Consider the following 21,086-nt stretch of genomic DNA (forward strand, 5'->3'; position numbering starts at 1 on the left):
AACTGGAATGTTACTAAGTGAAAGAAGCCAATCTCAGTCATGCACTCAAAAGGTACATAATAACACAAGTCTGGTATGATTCCAACTCTACGTCAACCTGGAAAAGGCAAAACTACAGAGACAGTTGAAAAAAAAAAAAAACCAAGATAACAACAAAAAATCCACAGTGGTTGCTAGGGATGCAGGGGCAGGAAAGGATGAACAGGGGGGAGCACTAGGATTTCTGGGTAGTGTAAGTATTCCGTGTTATATTATAATGGTGAGTGAATGTTAGTATGCCTTTGTCCAAACTCAGAGAATGTCCAACATCATGAGGGAATTTTAAGGTGAACTATGGACTTTGGCTGATGATGTCTGTCAGTGTTGGCTCATCAGCTGTAATAAACCCACCACTCTGGTATGGGATGCTGATGGTGAAGAAGGCCACGAAGTGGGGAAAGCCGCTTTATGGGATCTTTCTCTATTCTCTGCTCAATTTAGCTGTGAATCTAAAACTGTTCTAAGAAATAAAGTCTATTAAGAGAAAGAATTTTAAATGACCACACAAGTAACAAACAGAGGGGTGGAGCTGCCAGGGTAGGTGGTGTCAGAAAGGAACTCTCTATTAATGTCTTAATTTTACATGTAATTTTTCTTGTTTGACACCCTGTCATCTGAGAAGACGAATATTTTCTGGTTGAAATTTACACTGAATCACTTACCACTATATATGCTTATTAACAATCTGGGTATATGCTTATTGACAATTTGCAGCTCCAAAATACATTGCCATACTAAATATATTTAATGCAAAAAGAAAATTCAAAAATGTCAATTATAGAGCCACTATAAAAAGAATTTATTCCTCCAACAAATGTCTTCAAAAAACAACCTGCCAGACTAGTTACTATTTGATAAAATATTCCAGTATGTTCAAAACAGTTACATGATGTCAAGTCTCCAAAGACAAATAAGAAATTCAGCCTGTCATTCAAATGGTTTGTCTACATGATGTCAAACATTTGCATACAAGACTGAATGCCTCACTTTTCATCTGAATGGTTAAAATCCTCTAGCATAATTACTAATGTGTGTGTTTATAATTTACATAGTGCTTTACATACCTCATCTCATTTGAGCATCAGAATAACCCTCCCATATCTAGTAAGTAATGCAAGAAACTTAGAACAAATAGGTGAGCCTCCTAATCTCTCATTACATAGGAACTGGAGACGGTCTCCTTGAAGGAATAGCTACCAGAAGAACAGCCCTCGGTAGAGCTACTGTCCAAGGTCTCAGTTGTTTACTATTTCCACCAAGGACACACTTCTATGTATCCATGTGCAGCGCCAGGGAGTTTTGGAACAAGGAGATTATAGTTAATATATTTCACATAATTACCAATTTTAGGAAACATGCCTTCTGATCCTCACTATTTCCAGTAAAAGGAATAAACTCCAAAAGATAATATAGACATCAAAATACCAAGCGGCCATAATGTGAAGGCTCATTGTGTTCCTGACATTCTGCTTTATTATGTCTGAGTTGGGAGAACAATGATAAAAGGCTTTCCTCCTTCCCTGTGCAACATTCAAGAGGGCAGTAATTACCACAAAAAAGGAAAAACATGCTTGTTTTTGGCATTTTGCCATCATAAATTTGTCCCAGGACAGTTGTGTATCACCTGTTTTGCATTCTTTTTAAACACAGATAACCATATTTGCACAATTAGCAATTATTTTTGCAATATTAACAGGCAAAAAGAATCTCGGTCCAATATGGAGATCCATTTCTATGGGTTTCCATTTATTTAAATCATCAAAGGACGTAACTGGTTCAGAGCACAAATCCTTTAAAAAGTTCCTATTTTTCACACCCAAAGCCATGTTAAATACATTAGTGACCTTTCATTTTTCAACAATCTCATGCCTTGTTACTTGATTTCTGATAATATGAAATGTTGTTTGTTTTTTTCTCCTTGATGTGAGCACTTAACACACGCACACAAAATCCCTAAGCCTGTCTGCTTTCGGTTGACAGTAAAAATGATGTGGCTGTCATATAAATCAGTGTTATACTAGGGAATTTGATGTTTAGTTAAAATGATTCTCTAAATTATTATAAATCTTTCAGGAATAATGGTTTTTTAATATTTTTCCAAAGCTGTTTGTAAGTAGGTGTTTCCCCTAATCAAGCTGTTATGAGGGGAATCATGACAAAGCTTAAGAGATTTTCTATAACTGTTAAATATTTAATTATATTGAATGTGGCATTTAAGTATGGATTTTGATGACTCTGAGAGAGCCATTAAAAGACTGGAAACACAGCTATAAATTCTATCATTCTATTGACCAATAGGCTCACCAGTGAATCATAGGCTTATAGTATTCTCTGGGGGAATAATTTCCAGAAAAAGGATAAACTTAAGTACCTCATATGCATAAAAACTTCTATTTAGGAAATCATTTGCTATGACCACCAATACAGAAATCACTACATCAAATAAACAAAAACTCTAACATTGCTTGTGATTTTTTTTTTTTTTGATCTGTTAATTTGGCCAGGTTACAGACTTAAGTTACACAATCAAACAGCAAGCTAGGTGTTAGCACACAGGTATTATGTAGATGTGATTGAAGTCCATAATCAGTTGATGTTGAATAAGGAGATTATTTTAGATAATCTGAGTGTGCCTGATTCAATCACATGAAAGGCAGAGCTGAGGATTCCTTGACAAAAGTCATTATCTTGTGGCGGAATATTCAGTTTGAGAGTTCTAGTCTCCCCTTCCTTGTAGCATGCCCTACAGATTTCAGACTTGCCTAGTAAACCCCACAATCCGGTGAGTCAAGTCCTGGTAATAAATCTCTTAATATATTTCTCCTCCTGGTTTTGCTCCTCTGGTTAAAGCTTGATACAATGTTAGAGGACTAAATTCAGATAAGGTGTAGAATCAGTGATTTTTTACTTTTTTTTTTTAAGGTCTCAGCTCTAGAATTATGAGGCACTTTTACCTTCCAGAATCATTATATATGTTTTTTTTTTTTTGTATGTTATTTGCAGTAAGATAAAAGAAGAAGAGTATTGAATCTATGGTGAGGAGATAAGGAAAGATCTACTGGTTCCATGACACAGGAAACAAGATACGTAATTTCATTTATAGCATGTTTCAGGTCAAATTTAATTCTTCTTCTTCTTCTTCTTTTTTTAAGATTTTATTTATTTATTTGACAGAGAGAATGATCACAAATAGGTAGAGAGGCAGGCAGAAAAAGAGGGTGTAGCAGGCTCCCTGTCGAGCAGAGAGCCCGATTCGGGGCCTGATTCCAGGCCCCTGAGACCATGACCTGAGCTGAAGGCAGAGGCTTAAGCCACCAAGCCACCCAGGCGCCCCAAATTGTATTTTTCTTTTGAGTAACAACTTGCTTAGGGAAAGGAAGTTAACTCAAAGAATCCAGGAAACAAGTTGGGATATGTAGTTATTCCTTCACAGAGCAAGAATTCCAAATGATTTAGTGAAAATTCTTAGGAGGAGGGGGAAGAGAAAAAGGATGTTTGGGGTAGAGGAAAACTGATCTTGATAAGGGAAGTTATGTGAAACAAGCAGTTTCACATGCGTTCACTACAGATGACAAATTAAGGTTAAAAAAAGATGAGAAGATGAGAGGCAGATGTCAAGATGGTATCAAGACAGAGAAACAAATTGAATTTGTCTTGGTATGTGAAAGTGCACTTTTTGGAAAGTGGTCATCAGATTTTGTCTGGGAAAGGTGTTAAAAAATGCACTTTCCTGGGGTGCCTGGGTGGCTCAGTGGGTAAAGCCTCTGCCTTTGGCTCAGGTCATGATCTCAGAGTCCTGGGATCAAGCCCCGGATCAGGGCTCTCTGCTCAGCAGGGGGCCTGCTTCCCCCCCTCCCCCACCTCTGCCTGCTGCTCGGCCTAATTGTGCTCTCTCTCCGTGTCAAATAAATAAATAAAATCTTTTTAAAAAATGCACTTTCCTGTGCTTTGTCTTCAGAGATTCTGAGTCAGTGTGCCTGAAGCAGGGTCCAGCAATCCTGTTTTTAAGCAAATGTTGATGGTTCTGATATACGAAGTGCGATACTTGAAGATACACAGCTATATAGCTTTTATCTTTTTTCCCTAAGCTACAATGAAAAGCCTACAGATTTCAATTAATTTTTGACCTTTTTTTCACATAGGTATTATTACGTTTGATTATTAGTTTCACACTTTTCACTGCCTGGGAAATATACTGTTTGGTCTCATCATAAACTGTTCTGCCTGCCCATTTAGACAAGGGCAAGTGCAACAGAAGAGCAGCAGAATGGGGTGAACCCTTAGTGAAGGGACAATGGTTTTGCCTATCCATAAATTGAACGCAGCACAAGATTTGAGGATCTAGAATAAAACACACACACACACACACACACACACACACACACACATTTGCAGATCATGCTGGTTTTGCTGAATAAACTCTGAATTACTGATAGGTATAAAATCAGATGAAATACCAAGGCTGGTCATGAAGTCAACTCTAACCCATTCATATTAGGTTACTGAGCATTATCAGTAGATTAGGTAAAACTAGGTTACATTAAGAAGGAGCTTAAAGTATATTAACCAACTGGAACTTAAATAAAAAAATTTTAAAGACTCTACTAAACAAAAAAAAAAATCAAAACAAAGTAAAAGGAAATAATTCTTAAGACTTTTTCAGTCATCCATATTCTAATAAAGCTATGTGGAAATATATAGGATAATCCCACACACAACTCTGAGAAAGCATGAGATCATCAATAAATCTACAGAGTGCAGCTTAAGTAATAACAAAGCAATTTTTAAAAACTTTATCCAGTACTTTATTTTTCTTGTCATCCAAAACACTTAAAAAAAAAAATACCCAGAAAGGATTAAAAAAAAATCAACCTCGGGGGCACCTGGGTGGCTCAGTGGGTTAAAGCCTCTGCCTTCAGCTCTGGTCATGGTCCCAGGGTCCTGGGATCGAGCCCCGCATCAGGCTCTCTGCTCAGTGGGGAGCCTGCTTCCCCTTCCCCCTCTGCCTACCTCTCTGTCTACTTGTGATCTCTCTCTCTCTCTCTGTCAAATACATAAATAAAAAATTTAAAAAAAAATCAACCTCAATAATACTTAACAGAACAGTCCAGAAATATATAACCACTGACTTGGTGGGTCTAATGCTTACATTTTTTCATATAGTTTCCATAGAGTCGAATATATCCTATTGTAAAGTCTCCTTACACCTTTTACCTACCTAATAAAAAATACACGGATTCTCTACAGGAGGCATATTAATTTAACACAAAATAAACTTTTTTAGAATAGTGAATTCAATGAATAAATATCACAGGGTAGTAAATACACACATTTATATCTGAGATTTCCTAAAGATAAGATACATACCTTCAAATGCTTAATTTAATTGATAATTTCAATCAAATTAAGATTTGATAAATCTTAATATTATATTTATATTAATGAAATTCAGATTTCATAAATCTTAATCATTTTATATTTGTCCTCAGGTCTGTATATACTTAACAATATACATGTAAGGCACATATATGAAAATATCACTTTCTTCTTTACCTCCCTTCTCCTGATGTCAAGTGTTAGGTCCCTTTTACTCTGCCTCACTATTCCCTCACCCTTCACTACTATTTCTCCTGATACATCCTCACATTCATTATGGAAGCATACAATTCCAATCTCCTTCTGAACTCCTAATGACCTAATTCAGACAACCAGCAAATGCTTTAAATAACAGTATTATAACAAGTTTTCTTTTTGGCCTTTCAGTAGAGAATTAAAATCCTCAGTAGAGGATTAAATTCTCAGTAGAGAATTAAAATCCAAGGGGCAATGTTTGCTGTTTGCATTCTTATTTATCTTCCCTAAGTTATTTGACCTTGATATTGTTACTATATAATATATACAACCATCATGTAAGGAATTTCTAAAACAAGTTCAAACAGGTGGAGCCTCAGTAAACAAACAGCTACTTTTAACCATAGAAAGAAGCTGGACTATTTTGGACTATGATTAAGAGTTTCCATATATCATATATAAGTAACAAGTCTATCTATACATACAAAATGCCCTTTTTTTTTGAAATTTATGAAGGGAGGACTGCTGCATTCTGAATTTTCTAGAGTAACTTCCTAAGCTAATGTGCTTGCTGTAATAATCACATAGATCTCACTTTTCAGATTTGTTATAGGAGCAATTAGTGCAGCAAAAATAAAACAGACACTAGATTCAATCTTTTATTGTTCATTATATAAAGTTCATCTTTCTTTGAGCATAAAGGATATTCTTTGTATCAGCATTTATTTTTATGGTTCGAAGAGATGTTTTTTTCTGTTAAGATCCCTAGGGCTTTGTAGCTGACACACATTACTTCTCTGACTTCTATAATTTGAATAATTCCCCAAAGAACAAGAGCTCATCATTTTAAACTGCATTATGTGAAAATTGAAAATGTTTTGTTTAAGATACAGTACTAATGAAATGAATAATTTACTTGCACAAAACTACTATAGGATAATGATATATCTGAGCGGTCTATAATGTGAAAAAGTTCAATTCAAGTTGAACATATTAAAACTAGCTGCATTTTGCCATGAATTTCATTTCCAAAGTCAAGGGCCCCAGAATATCCCAAACACAGATACATTTTATATTTAAATGGTTATATTGTAAGCTAATGCACACATAGAGAATGATGTATTTCAGGATAGGGGAATTAGTATATCATAAATTTCAGTATAAAAAATGCTTTCATTTATTCTTCCAACCAATGATAGAAATAGATGTACATTGTGTAATAATTAATTCAATTTCCTACCAATTAATTCCCTTGTCCCCAGTCTATTGCTCTATCCATTAAAATATATGATTAACAGTTGAAGAAATAAGATAATTATGTAAGTCTATATTTAACAAGGATTTACTTTCTCTAGGTTTGTCCAATCCTTTTAATTTTAGAACTAAACAAAGATGCTTTGTGTGAGCTTAGATTTTTTTCACTCAAAATTAAAGACATCTCTTTAGTTTCAACTGTTAAAATATCTACCTGTATGAGTTGTTTCTTCCCCCAGAATTGTCAATCATTTATGAAAATGAGTGATTCATGGTAAATCATAACCATAATTTTGCTAGTTCTCTCAGCACTCTAGGAGGAATGTGGACAGTATGGACAGTAAAGGACACAGAGTTCTCTACCAAGAGACCAGGAGTGAAAGATCAAGGGCCAAGGGAGTCTTCAGTTGGTGGTGAGAACAAAACTAAATGGCTGATCATGAGGCCCAAGATGACATGAAAACAAAATATTGCTGGAAGGAATCTGAGAGACTAAAACATAGGAAGGGACTAAAAATCATGAATATAATGGTACATAAACAATGAATCTTGGAACACTGAAAAAATAAAATAAAGTCAAAAAAATTAAAAATAAATAAAAAGAGATTGTTAAACACAGGCAGAAAATGAAGTGTACAAAAAGCATAGGGCATCTTTGAGATCCTCAAGGTTCCAAGATTGAGAGAACATCAAATTTGTTAAGACTAACAGTAAAGATGAGAGAGTGAGAACGGAAGCTGAAGAGAAGCAAACATTTTGGAATTGGGATGCTTGGGCATATCCCTAAAGGAGAAGTTAGGTTTGATAGATTTATTTTTTACATTTATAATAAATAGTAACTTCTTTTAACACTTTGAACATTGAAAGATAAAAGACAATGTCTTTTCATCACTCTGTGAGCATCTGGCCATTTTACTTTGTCTGATGAGTCCTTTTCTTGTTTTAATGATCTGACAGGATATGCATTAGGCCAGAGTACAGGCAAAGTCATTATCAATCTGTATGTGTAGTGGCAGATGTCTGTATCCCCCACTATTTCTGCAGTCTTAACTGATAATCAAACATGCATTTTTAAAAAAAACATTTTCCATACTGAAGGTGACAGTGTTAGTTTTCAATCTGGAAAAAGTAACAGGGTTTTCTAATGAGATAAAAGTAATAGGGTTTTCTAATGCATCTGCAAATGAAGGAAATCTACCACATTCTGGTCTTTTATAGTTTTGTGAAAAAAGTTATAAGACAGGAAATTTCCTATATGATACCCAGCATCTCAGTTAATTAGAGAGGATATAAAATGAAATCTTGAAAACCATCAAAGATGCTACATCAATAATCTACAGTGTTGCAGGAAAAGAGGCAGTGTTTAAGAAAAGGAATATTAGGGGTAAATTTGAATAAACATTAACATGAGAATTAATGATTATCCATCAATTACTAAATACAAATTTATATTGAGAAAACCATGTGACTAATTTGTAAAATATAACAATTGTGCCATGTAAGAAATATAGATTGAAGGATTAAGTTTTCAAATGTAGTTAAAATCCTCAATACAGAGACTATAGTAATTTGCTCCTAAAATGATCACATCTTTTTAAGATTTTTATTTATTTCTTTGAGACACAGAGAGTAAATAACAGAGAGAGAGCACAAGCCAGGGGGTAGAGAGAGACGGAGAAGCAGACTCCCCACTGAGCCGGGAGCCCCATGCGGGGCTGGATCCCAGGACCCTGTGACCATGACCTGAGCCAATGGCAGACGCTTAACTGACTGAGCCACCCAGGCACCCCAACTGATCACATTTCTAAAGTTTCTTAATGCTATATCAGCTGCTGCTATGCTTTTATTAGTCATAATGGAAGTATAAAATAAAACCTACAAGCATTAAATTACTAGTAAATATAAACAAAAAATATTTATATTTGCATGCGTGTAGTTAAACAAGATCATGAGGGAGGTGTGATCACTATTTTACTCCTAAATTCACACTTAGCTTATGATTACAAGTTCTGCTGTCTGTCTCCTCTTCCTTATTAACTACAGATTCAGCCTCTTTTATCCCAAGATCTACAAAAACCGAACCTCTCATTGCTTAAATCCAATGTGAAAAGCTTCCCAGAAGATTCCTATCTTGACACTTCCCACAGGGCAGAGCATCATAACTCTCAATCTACATTTTCCAAAGAAGATCAAGATCATGAATAAATGAACTGGTACAAAAATAAAATGATAATTATTAATTCCTCATCTTGCAAAAACAGTTTTTTCATTTTTTATTCCAGTGATGTCTAGGCTTCATGGCTGTAATAACATGAAATCTACTAATAAGTATATTTTGTAAACACTAACATAATAGAGCATAATTCAAATTTCTCAAACTGAATATTTTCCCATATGTATTTTCTAGAGCTACGTTTTCCCAGTAATTTTTAAAGTGCTTAGAACAGTGACTGGCCTAACATTCTCATTATAAATGTTTGGTAAATAAAATGTAACTATCTGCCATATGAATTTTTACTTCATGTAGGCCTATTTGTTTCAAATCCAAAATACTAAAATATGTATTTAGACAATCTTATAGACAGCAAAGTTAGGGGCAATTTCTTGGCTACTTATCAAGCAAAACCACATGGACTTCAAATTTCCCAAATACATAATGTAAGTAAATATAATTTTGTAAAAACTACTTGTAAAAAACCACTTGGATAATTAGAATAAAAAATATGTATCAATCCAATTCAGTAAATATTTATTGAGGACCTGCTATATTCAAAATATTTTACTGCTAACTTTGAAGAATACACAGTTGCATAAGATGAAATCCTTGTGTACAGTACAGTTTAGTAACAATTACCTAGCTGTAATTCATAACAAAGTCGTGTTTTTAAAAATATTTGAAACTAAAGAGATTCATTATTATAAAGTTTGAGTATTTTTTATCTCCTACATCAGTCTATCTATAAATCAATCAACCTACCTACCCACTTATCAATCTACCTATATATGTCTATTTATCTGTGAAAGGAGGAAAATTCACCTGAAAAAAGGTGTCATATGGTGGAGTAAGAGATTTATTCAGAATTCGTGGCACCAAGCACTGTGCCATATTAAAATCTCTTCCTCCTCTAAATCAAGTAGTGTGTCAAGCTCTCACAGAAAATAAAAGTTCAGTTACTGCCAAAATTAGACATAGTTAATTATTAAAAATGACAACCAACATCTTCAAGTGCCATCCATTATTTAAGAAGGTTTCCAATTGAGGAGTACTTTGATTCCAATAGAAAACCTCTTTGATGTTTGCACATTGCTTCACAGGAAAATATATTGGTTTCTTTACCAATATAACAGTCACAGTAACAATTCCCTTCAGAAAGTAATATTGTGGATAAAAGACCCAATATCCAGGGCCTACTCATGGGAAATTGGTGAAATGGAGAAAATACGCCTTGAGTACCATACCAGTCTCCCTGTGGTCTCTCTGCTATCTATCAGCTGCCTTTCTGCTTCCTTGTTGCCCTCCCTTTTCTCTTAACAGTACTCTTGCAACTTCTGTGGCTCTTGATTTAAACTTTAATTACCAAAGTAATTAAAACTACATAGAGTTTTGTATTTCTGTCAATTATTTTTGCATGCCTTTGTGTGATTTGATCTACAACATAAGTATTACACATTGAAGCCATTAGCTAATTTAAAGCCATTGTATTTGAGATCACTTCTTTCTGATTGCAAATAGAATCAGAACTGCTTGGGGGCGCCTGGGTGGCTCAGTGGGTTAAAGCCTCTGTCTTCAGCTCAGGTCATGATCCCAGGGTCCTGGGATCGAGCCCCGCATCGGGTTCTTTGCTCAGCAAGCAGCCTGCTTTCCTCTCTCTCTGTCTGCCTCTATGCCTACTTGTGATCTCTGTCTGTTGAATAAACATTTAAAAAAAAAAAAAATCAGAACTGCTTGTACATGGGTTAAATGGATAAAATATTCAGTTTTAAATGAAAGATGTAAGGTTTCAATAGTCTATATTAATGAAATTTTCCCCTTCTGATATACCCAGGTCTGTGATCAATTAATGTTTGGTACATTTTGCTTAGATCTGATCAAAATTTGGTACAAATCTTATATATGGCCTGACAGCTAACTATCTTAATTCCCCATCTTGGGTTAGAACTCCTGACCCGGGAATTCTATTTTCTTTTAATCTGCAAGTTAATAAACTCTATTATGGTCTTTCTTAATTTTAATCAGGTTATACTAACTATATTGTATATCAACCGTGTTGGGTCAAAGACCAGTATCTGAAACAAATACACATTCCTTCACCAAAGATGGTACCATACCTAGTACAGGTTATTTAAAGGTCTTAGTTTAAGCTTTGCGCAGTGGCAGTATCGTAGCCAATGAGGTTTATCCGAGGCGCGATTATTGCTAATTAAAGGTCTTAGTTTATACTGTATTTGAAAATCCAAATCTAGTCAGAATTGGGCATCTTCTATCTTCTTTTTGTTCAACATTGTGTTCAAAATATTGCTTGTATTGCTCTTCCAATCCAAACTGGCCAGTCTTACGGAGGGCACAAAGTCTATAGGCAGACTACCCAAGTATGAATTCTGACTCTCCAAAGGACTAGTTCTGTGACCTTGGGAAAGTTACTCAACCACACTATGCCATCCATCTTCATCCATAACATGGGGCAACTGCATAGTATCTACTTCATAAGGATGGGATGTGACAATTAAAATGGCAATATATGGGGGCGCCTGGGTGGCTCAGTGGGTTAAAGCCTCTGCCTTTCGCTCAGGTCATGATCCCAGGGTCCTGGGATCGAGCCCCGCGTCAGGCTCTCTGCTTGTCAGTGAGCCTGCTTCCTCCTTTCTCTCTCTCTGCCTGCCTCTCTCCCTACTTGTGATCTCTATCTGTCAAATAATAAAATCTTTTAAAAAAATAAAATAAAATAAAATAAAATGGCAATATATGTAAAACACTTAAAACCATGTCTCGTATGTGACAATCTCTAAACAAGGATTAGCTTTTATTGTGTTCTCCACTTTTTCAGGATAACTGTAATAAAGTATAATAAATTGGTGGCATATGTTACATGAGTTCTATATAGTAGTGTCATAGCTCTTTTTTTAAATAAGAGATTCTGAAAATCAATATCTGAGCCACAAAGAAGGATGTCGATGGTAGCCATTTCCAGAATGGAGGCAGGATTATACTAGAAATGTCAGTCCTAAGGAAATCACATTGAGTCGGAAGTTGTCATGTTCTAAACTTACAATTGTCTAGTTTATGCTCAACAGTTTCTGTTTTTCCCTTATAAGGAAATGTTTAAACTTTGTATGTGAGGAAAAAAATTTGCATTGCTTCTCTTATGCTTCCTGAACTTATTTATCTCCAAGGATCACCAAAATTATTCATATTTTTTTAATGTTATTACCAATTTATCACTTGTTGTTGGTATAAAATTCTCCTACATTTGGGTTTCAAGGGTTTATAAAGTTTCCAAAAATATTTTTGGAGGTCGACAATATTACTCACTTTATTTTACCAAGATAAAATTTTTAAAGAAGGATGTGAAGCCTGGAATAATAAAATAAAGGATAAGTAAATTTTACATCACAGAATTTAAAAAGTGTATGGAAAAGCATTAAAAAAAGATATAAACCACATTAGGAAACACTGTTATAAGATATAAAATAGGCAAAGGATAATAGTCTTGATATAATAACTTACATGTTAATGAAAAAAGACAAAAACAAAAATAAAAACAAATTTATGAGTGAGAAATTGACTAAAGAATACATACAAGAAACATATGAAAGCTATTCAACTTCACTAATTATCATATCCCTGTTAAATTATAATGGAGTATCATACCATAATGACATAGACATAATATTTGGTTTTTAATGTATGTGTTTACATATCAGAAATCCCAAAACAGTGTGGAGTTTCCTCAAAAAATTACAAATAGAACTACCCTATGACCAAGCAATTGCACTACTGGGTATTTACCCCAAAGATACAGATGTAGTGAACAGAAGGGCCATATGTACCCCATTGTTTATAGCAGCCATGTCCACAATAGCCAAAATGTTGGAAATACCCAAGACACCCTTCAGTAGACGAATGGTTAAAGATGTGATCCATATACACAATGGAATATTATTTAGCCATTAGAAAGGATGAATACCCAACTTTTGCATCAACATAGATGGGACTGGAGGAGATTATGCTAAATGAAAATAAGTCAAGGTGAGAAAATCAATTATCAAAATAGTTTCACTTATTTGTGGAAAGTAAGGAATAGCATGGAGGACATCAGGAGAAGGGAAAAATGAAGGGGCAGAAGTTGGAGTGGGAGACGAACCATGAAAGACTATGGACTCCAGGAAACAAATAGGTTTTTGAAGGGAGGGGGGATGGATGAGCCTGGCGATGGGTATTAAGGAGGGCATGGACTGCATGGAGAACTGGTTGTTACATGCAAACAATGAATCATGGAACACTATATCAAAAACTAACAATGTACTGTATGGTGACTAACATAACACAATAAAAAATGTAAAAATAAAAATAAAAACTCAAAAAATCAGAAATCTTCATGTTGCCTTGTGTTCTATAAAGTTATTATTTATCTTTACTAAATCTAGAACAAAAAAGGACAAATGTTTCAGTTTACAAAACATTTAAAGGCATTACGTGTTTACCCTTAAGATCAGAAACTAAAAATGTCTATTTTTATCACTGTTATTAAACATTGTACTGGAAGTTGTACCCAGAACAATGAAGAAACAAAAGGTGTCCATGTTGGAAAGGAAGAAATAAAATAATCTTGTTTTTTTTTTTAGACAACATGATCCTAGATATAGTAAATCCCAAAGAATCCACACACAAAAAACTCTGGGAATTGTTGTCGAAACTCCCCATTGTTTATAGCAGCAATGTCCACAATAGCCAAATTATGGAAAGAGCCCAGATGTCCATTGACAGATGAATGGATAAAGAAGTTGTGGTACATATAGTATATGTGCTGCCGAAGCGAGCACGAAGTTGTGGTACATATAAAATGAGATATTACTCAGCCACCAAAAAAACAAAAACAAAAAACAAAAACAAGAATCTTGCCCTTTGCAGCAATGTGGATGGAACTAGAAGGCATTGTGCTAAGTGAAATAAGTCAATCAGACAATGACAATTATCATATGATTTCATTCATATGTGGACTTTAAGAAACAAAACAGAGAAGGATAGAGGAATTAGAGAAAAATAAAATAAGACATCATCAGAGAGGGAGACAAATCATAGAGACTCTTAACCACAGGAAACAAACTGAGGCTTGTGGAGGGAAGGTAGATGGAGGGATGGAGTAACTGGGCATTAAGGAGGCATGTGATGTGATGAGCACTGGGTATTATACGCAACTAATGAATCACTGAACTCTACCTCTGAAAATAATTATACACCATACATTAATTAATTGAATTAAAAAAAAAAAAAAAAGACTGGCTGGTCTTGAAACCCAGACAGAATTTCTGGTGAGATCGGATCATGAAGCAGTAGCCTTAGTAGTTAAAAATAACTTTAAAAATCATATTATGGTAACATAAACCCACATGTGGTAAGAGGGCATGGGGAAGGAGGGCAGATATATACACACAGGGAAGAACACTTTTCACAGAGTACCAAGTTTATATATCAGATTGGAAAATAATGTTAAAAACATTATTGAAATTGAAAATTTCAATTTTTCAATTGAAAAAAATCTGGGATGACAACAAATGAATTTGGAGTTCATTCCATAAACAGAGAAGAGAAAAAGACTGGGGACACGGGAGTATGTCTACTAACTTGTGTGTGTTAAAGGTAATGATATAGAAGCAATACATGTATCTATAAAGTGGGTGGCTATTGAAATGTAGGAACTGATCCAATCCCAAATGTAAGCAATTTTCATTTTCCCTTTAGGTAATCTGTATTCTGTGGTGTTCCTACATAAATTTTAAGTGCTTGCTTTAACTTTAAATATGTTTGGGGAATTCCTCTATTAAAGTTTATGCCAGATGAATTAAGCAATTTTTTGGAATATTATCTCAATTGCTTAACATTGACTTTGGCTATTATAACATTCCTTGATTGAAGGGTAATACTGTCATTTTTTTTTAACAAGTGGTAATGCCTTTATGCAGATGTGTGTCCATTATGCATGCAAGTGTGTATCTGTCACCCAGGGTGAAAGACAGGTTTATACAAGCATTTCACAATTGTTTTTTAGATGAGAGCCCCGCCCCCCACCAATAACCATCTCTGTATAGAATCCAAAGTGCAAGGAAAGTCAGTTGTGTTAATACCACTGAGCACCCCCATTTTAATAACCCCAATTACAATGACACTTGAAAAAATGTCCTATTTATTGCTTCAACTGAAAATGGCCTTATTTTAATAAGTCAGACAGAGAGCCTCACAAAGTAAGAGAAGAATCATTCTACTAATTGGAATGCTTATTAAAATCCTCAGATTTAATTGCAAATTCCACACATACATGGCTCTTCATTTTTACTTAAGTGCTGACATGGAAGTGGTTAAAAAGGAGCCAAGGGGATAATCTTTCATTGATACTAGTAATCTTCAAGGCCTTGTAGGAGAGACTAATTCGTCGCCAACTCATTTTTCCTTCCTTCTGGGCACCAAGTTTGCCCATTTTTCTCCACTGTCCTTAGTTGGCATGGGCATGGGATTGCATTCTGGATAAATGTGAGAAAATGTGGTACATGCTTCTTTGGCCTGGCTCATAACTATCTTTTAATGCAATCCTCCCATTCCTCTCTTTGCCCATTGCTCCGTTAAATGAACAGATTTTATAGGAATTAGATAAGGATGCTGTAGATAGGAAAAGTATGCAGGATCCCAGCACAGCTCTGTAGAGCAGAGTACTACACCTGCTCCAGTATAACAAGAAATAAATATTTATTAAGACACTGAAATTCTGGCATTGTCTTTTATACTGCTTAGCCTCTCCTGACCAAAACAATTTTGAAAAATAGAAGGTATACCTTTTCTTTTTAAAATATTTGTCCTGGGGCACCTGGGTGGCTCAGTGGGTTAAAATATTTGTCCTGAAGATTTATTTTAGAGAGAGAGAGAGAATGAGTGTGGGGGGAGGGTCAGAGAGAAAAGAAGAGAGAGAATCTCAAGCAGACTCTCTGCTGAGCACGGAGCTCAATATGGGCTCAATATCCCAACCACCCTGAGATCATGGCCTGAGCTGAAAACAAGAGTCAGACCCTCAACAGACTGAACCACCCAGGTGACACAAGGTATATATATAAATCTTTATTTTTCCTGAATCTAGAAGTGGACCCTGGATTTAAGGAAATACTTGAAGTTTGGTTTAAGATCTAATCCTTTGATCTTAAATCTGTTCTCTCAGTGGGAAGGTGGGATGGACAACCTCTGAGTTTCCTCCCAAAGCCTAGATTCTGTGATAGTCTATGAGTTAAAAATTCTAATTACCTTTTTTTTTTTTTTTTTTGGTGGAAACTCTTCTATGGAAGCTTTCTAAATGTATTTTATTTATTTATTTAACATAGATATCATACTGCACGTATCAAAGAGTTCTATAAATTCTATAAACATCCATGCTCAATTTCACTGTTTAATACAGAATACACTGAATACTGGAATATAAAAATAAGAGACATATACTTTAACATAGCATCTCTTCTTGCTTAAAAAGTGCCCACATTAATAAAATCCCTATTACATAATAGAAATACATATAAACAGAATCAAATCTGTCAGCATGAATGTTTCATTCCCGGGGTGCCTGGGTGGCTCAGTTGTTAAGTGTCTCCCCATGGCTCAGGTCATGATCCTGGGGTCCTGGGATCGAGCCCCACATCCAGCTCCCTGCTCAGTGGGAGGCCTGCATCTCCCTCTCCTGCTTCCCCTGTTTGTGTTCCCTCTCTCGCTGTATCTCTCTGTCAAATAAATAAATAAAATCTTTTAAAAAATAAATAAAAAGAAAAAAGAAAATAAATGTTTCATACCCTTATTTTCAAAAGAATAGCTATCAACTTAGAAACCAATAATCGAGGGGCACTTGGGTGGCTCAGTTGGTTAAATGCCCGAATCGATCTGAGTATAGGTCATGATCTCAGGGTCATGAGATCAAGCCCCACATAAACCTCTGTGCTCAGTGGGGGACAGCTTGAGATCCTCTCCCTCTCTCTCTCTGCCCCTCCCCCTGCTCATGCTCACACTCTCCTCTCTCTCTCCAAAATAAACAAATAAATCTTAAAGAAAAAAAGCAAAAATAAATTATTAAGATGTCCCTCTTAGATGAAGTTTAAAGAACTGAGATATGGAAACCATACATCAGATATGATGCTTACATTGCTTGTTCCACTCTATTGCATTAACCCTGAAAAAAAAATAATAAGGAAGAAAAATATTTAAATTCTTACACTTCCCATGCTTTCAGAGAAGGCAAAATAATATTTGATATGCTATCATAAATCAGTATTTACTTAATTTCAAGTTTAAGTAGAATCGTAGGAAGAAGTAGATTTGTACCAGAGTTAGCAAGACACATTCTCTTTCTGCTCTTTTGCAACTTTCTATTTCAAAATTCTCCAAAATGCTTATGAATATTTTAAGAACTAACTCGTATTTTGAATGCGTAATATTTTTTGTTGTTTCTGTGAGGCTCAATTATTTAATGACATTTAATCTTCAGAGCAGGAGTTTTTGAGATAGGAATAGGTTACCTCACTTTATAACTGCAATTAGAATATTAGTTTAAAGTTACTAGAGAGTGGAAGATAAAAGCTTTTCTAGGAAACACCCAGCCACTAAAGTAATATACACAATGTATGTAATGTATGCTAATACATACATATTGCATGCTAAATTTATGTTAAATTCATGTTATGCATGTTAAAACGGATGCCTAAAGAAAGTTCATGTTACAGAATGTCAGGAATTAATACAATCACTTTTAATTTACAGGCAAACCTTGTTTTATTGCACTTTGCCTTAGTGTGCTTCACAGATGACAACTTTCTCATAAATTGAAGATTTGTAGCAACCTTGTGTCAGCGCCATTTTCCGAACAGTAGTTCCTTACTTTGTGTCCATCACATTTGGTAATACAATGTTTCAAATTTTTTCATTATTATTATATTTTTCAGGTGATCTGTGATCACTGATTTTTGATGTTACTATTGTAATTGTCTTAAGGCACCACAAACCATACCCCTATAAGATGATGAACTTAATAAATTGTGTTTTGACTGATCTACCAACCAGCTGTTCCCATCTCTCCTCCTAGTCCTCTGTATTCCCTAAGTCACAGTAATACTTAAATTATGCCAATTATAGCCTCTAAGAGTTCAAGTGAAAGGAAGAGTTGTATATCTCTCACTTTAAACAAAAAGCTAGAAATGGTTAAGCTTAGTGAATAAGGCATATTGAAAGCCAAGACAGGCCAAAAGCTAGGCCTGTGGTGCCTAACAGCCAAGTTGTGAATGCCAAGAAAAAGTTCTGAAGAAACTAAAAGTACACCTCCATCAGATACATGAATGATAAGAAAGCAAAATAGCCTTATTGCTGATACATAGAAAGTTTGAGTGGTCTTGATAGAAGAGGAAACTAGTCACATTACTTTATGCCAAAGCCTAATCCAGAGCAAGGCTCTGTCTGAATTCCATTAACACTGACAGAGGTGAGGAAGCTGCAGAAGAAAAGTCTGAAGCTAGCAGAGGCTGGTTCATGAGGTTTAAGGAAAGGCACCATCTCTATAATATGAAAGTACAAGGTGAAGCACCAAACGCTGATGTAGAAGCTGCAGCAAGTTATCCAAAAGATCTAGCTAAGATAGTAAATGAAGGTGTCAACACTAAAAACAAAACAAAACACAAACACAAAAAAACCCCCACACTTTCCAAGTAGACAAAACAGCCATATAGTGGAAGAAGATGTCATCTAGAGTTATCTTATCTAGAGAAGTCAAAGCCTGGCTAAAAAGCTTTTAAAAATAGGCTCTTTTGCTACTGTCTAATGCAGCTGGTGACCAAGTTGAAGCCAGTGCTCCTTTGCCATTCTGAAAATCCTAAGGACCTTGAGAATTAAACTAAGTGTATTCTGCCTGTGCTCTATAACTGGAAAAAAACAAAGCCTGGATGATAGTGTATCTGTTTACAGTATGGTTTACTGAATATTTGAAGCCCCCTGTTGAGACTTACTGCTTAGGAAAAAAAAAAAAAGGATCCATTCCCAAAATATTACTTTTCACTGACAATGCACCTGGTCATCCAAGAGCTCTGATGGAGATGTACAATGAGAATACTATCTTCATGCCTGCTAACATATCATCTACTCTGTAGTACATGGATCAAGGTGGAATTTTGATTTTCAAGTCTTTTCGAAGAAATAAATTTAATAAGCTATAGCTATCATTAGTTATTCCTCTGATGGATCAAGGAAAAGTAGGCTGAAAATCTTATGGGAAGGATGCACCATCACGATGCCATTAAGAACATTCATGATTCATGGAAGAGGCCAAAATATCATCATTAAAATGAGTTTGGAAAAAGTTGATTCCAGCCATCAGTGAGGATGAGGGATGACTTGGAGGGCTTCAGAACTTCAGTGGAGGAAGTAACTACAGATGTGGTAGAAATAGCAAGAGATCTAGAATAAGAAGTGGAGCCTGATGATATGACTAGATTACTGTAGTCTCACAATCAAACTTGAACAACCAAGGAGCTGCTTCTTATGAATGAGCAAAAAAAAAGTAGTTTCTTGAGATAGAATCTACTCCTGGTGAAGATGCTGTGAAAACCACTGAAATGACAATAAGGATTTAGACTATTACATCAACTTGATTGATAAAGCAGCACAAGTTTGAGAGGCATGACTCTAATTTTGATGGAAGTTCTACTGTGGTCAAATACTATAGAGAAATCATTAGTGAAAAGAAGGGTCAGTCAATCGATGCAGCATACTCAATTGTTGCCCTGTTTTAAGAAATTGCCACAGCCACCTTAACCTCAACAACCACCATCCTGATCAGTCAAAAGCCATCAACATCAAAGCAGGACCCTTCACCAGGAAAAAGATTATGACTCTCTGAAAGCCCAGATGATAGAATTTTTTTTTTAGCAAAAATGTCTTTTTTACTTTTTTTTTAATTTTAAGAATTTATTTATTTGAGAGAGAGAGAGAGAGTATGTATGCAAGAGTTGGGGGCGGGGGGCAGAGGGAGAGAGAGAAGCAGACTTCCTGTCAAGCAGAGAGCCCTACATCGAGCTCAATTCCAGGACCCTGAGATCATGACCCGAGACAAAGGCAGATGCTTAACCAACAGAGCTATCAAGGTGCTCCAGCATTAGTGTATTTTTTTTTTAGTTGAAGTATGTACATTATTTGTTTTAAACATAATGTTATTGCATGCCTAGTAGACTACAGTAGAGTACAAGCATAATTTTTATGTGCACTGGGAAACCAAAAAATTCATTTGACTCATTTTATTGCAGTATTCACTTTATTGCAGTGGTCTTGAACCAAACCCACAATATTTCAAGTTTTGTCTCTATGTTTAAAGGCCAGTTATGCTTAGTGAAAGTGTACAGAAAACAAACCCCACAGAAATATAAAGGATTATAGAGGATACTTTGAAAAATAATATGTCAACATATTAGACAACCTAGAAGAAATGTATATACTCCTACAAATTTATAATCTTCTAAAACTGAAACAGAAAGAAACAGAAAATTTGAAAAGACTGATTACTAGTAATGAAATTGAATCAGTAATCAAAAAACTCCCAAACAAAAGTCCAGGACCAGATGGTTTCACAGGTAAATTCTAGCAAACACTTAAAGAAGTGTCAATATTTATTCTTTTCAAACTATGCAAAAAAAAGTAATAAGAAGAGGAAGGATAACTTCCAAATTCATTTGACAATGCTAGCATTACCTGATACCAAAACCAGACAAAGACACTATAAAACAAACAAACAAACAAAAAACACTACAAGCCAATATGCCTGATGAACATAGATCCAAAAATCCTCAAAAAAATATTAGCAATCCAAATTCAACAACACATTAAAAGGATCACTCACCATGATCAAGTGGAATTTATTCCAGGGATGCAAAAATGATTCAACATTCCCAAATTAATCCATGTAACACATTACATTAACAAGAGAAAAGATAAAAGCAAT

At 35.1% G+C, this 21,086-nt stretch overlaps 1 protein-coding gene and 1 pseudogene across 2 annotated transcripts in view; one reads left to right on the forward strand and one right to left on the reverse strand.

The window, feature by feature from the left end:
- NKAIN2 (sodium/potassium transporting ATPase interacting 2) overlaps positions 1 to 21,086 on the reverse strand; it is a 1,028,170-nt gene that overhangs the window by 640,584 nt on the left and 366,500 nt on the right. The gene's annotated exons all lie outside the window — the stretch shown is intronic.
- On the forward strand, positions 11,225 to 11,339 carry LOC123942823 (annotated as a pseudogene).

Source organism: Meles meles, chromosome 5, assembly GCF_922984935.1.
Source record: "Meles meles chromosome 5, mMelMel3.1 paternal haplotype, whole genome shotgun sequence".
NCBI lineage: Eukaryota > Metazoa > Chordata > Mammalia > Carnivora > Mustelidae > Meles > Meles meles.